The sequence below is a fragment of the Chrysochloris asiatica genome, unplaced genomic scaffold, assembly GCF_000296735.1.
Source record: "Chrysochloris asiatica unplaced genomic scaffold, ChrAsi1.0 scaffold00019, whole genome shotgun sequence".
Taxonomy (NCBI): domain Eukaryota; kingdom Metazoa; phylum Chordata; class Mammalia; order Afrosoricida; family Chrysochloridae; genus Chrysochloris; species Chrysochloris asiatica.
In genome coordinates, this window is record NW_006408537.1 from 8,017,641 (window position 1) to 8,019,350 (window position 1,710).

At 36.1% G+C, this 1,710-nt stretch overlaps 1 protein-coding gene across 1 annotated transcript in view; it reads right to left on the reverse strand.

Moving 5' to 3' along the window:
* The window catches only part of COL21A1 (collagen, type XXI, alpha 1), a 169,646-nt gene that overhangs the window by 155,063 nt on the left and 12,873 nt on the right, over nt 1-1,710 (reverse strand). The window lies entirely within an intron of this gene.

Below are 1,710 nucleotides of genomic sequence, written 5' to 3' on the forward strand. Positions count from 1 at the left end.
TTAAGTACCATGGAGTCGGTTCTGACTCATAGTGACCCTGCACAGGGTTTCTGAGGCTGTAAATCTTTACAGGAGCAGAAAGCCTCATCTTTCTTCCACAGAAAGGCTGGTAGTTTCAAACTTCTGACCTTGAGGTTAGCAACCTGATTCGTAACCACTACGTTACCAAAAACAAGACAGAGTAGTGGAAACAAATGAGCTGGAGGTAGACCTAGACTTCCCATTGAAAGGAGGGCAGGCTTTGGACCAGACTGAAAAGGAATTTAGTAGAATGATATTGAGGTACATCCAAATGCTCTACAGAGGGGTTGAGAAAAATATGGATGAAGTCACAAAGAGCACTATATGAACAATCTAATAAGAGAAATAACATTGAAAGCAATTCAAAACCTGCAAAAAGAGGTCCAAACTATTGATAATAAAATATCAAAAATGGACAATACACTGAAAGATCAAGGAAGTACCACTGAACATATGGAAGCCAGAATCAGCGAGCTTAAAGGCAAATCTCTCAATACAGCTAAGATAGAAGAGAAAGCAGGAAAAAAAAAAAAGAAAAAAAGAAAACCGAAAAAAAAGTCTAATATTCATGTAGGACAACATGAAGAGGAATAACCTGAGGATTATTGGAATCCCAGAACAGGAAAAATCACAGAAGACCACAGAGGAGAAAGTTGAGAAAGAGCTTCTGGAAGAAAATTTCCCTAACATCATGAAAAAAATAAATAAATAAATAAATAAGCATTCAGGAAGCACAACAAACTCCAGGAAGGATAGATCCCAAAAGAAAATCACCAAGACATTTTATAATCAATATCTCCAAAATCAAAGACAAGGAGAGAATCCTGAAAGCAGCTAGGGGAAAAAAAAAGTTTTACTTACAAAGGCAAGCAAATCTAATTAAGCTCTAATCTCTTGCCAGAAACCATACAGGAAAGAAGGCAATGGGGAAACATATATATAACACCCTGAAAGAAAAAAAAAAAACTGCCAACCAAGAATCGTCTACCCAGCAATTCTGTCAGTCAAATACAGTGGTGTAATAAAAACATTCTAGGATAAACAAAAGCTAAGATATTTTGTCAAAGTCAACCCAACACTTCTAAACATCCTAAATGGAATTATTTGGACTGAGACCCAACAAGAACAGACAACACCCAGAGATTGACATATGTGGCAGCACCACCCAGAACTCAATTGACAGATGGAAGAGTCCAAAACAGAACAAAACTACAAGAAAGAATTCAGAGAATCGGGGAGGTAAGTCTATGATCAAAACAACTATAATGTGAAAGAAGGGGAAAATATAGGAACAGAGATCAAGGTGATGAGGAGGTCAGATATATTGCAGGATAAAATAGACTGTTTTAAATGGAGGGAAAAGTTAATGGATTATAGTTTGACCTCAAAGAAAATTAATACTTTACAACATACTAAGAAAACGAAAATCCAAGAACATTAAAACTATGAAGAAACTGACAAGAAAGAACACACAAAAAAACATGAGCTCAGCACAGGAAATCATGCAGAACAAAGAAATCAATTGAACCACACAAAAGCAAACATAATGACAGCAATTAATTCATACTTATTGATAATTGCACTGAATGTCAATGGATTAAATGCATGACTTGTTAGATGGAGAGTGGCAGAATTGATAAGAAAACAAGATCCTTCAATGTGCTGTGTGCAACAGGCACACCTTACACA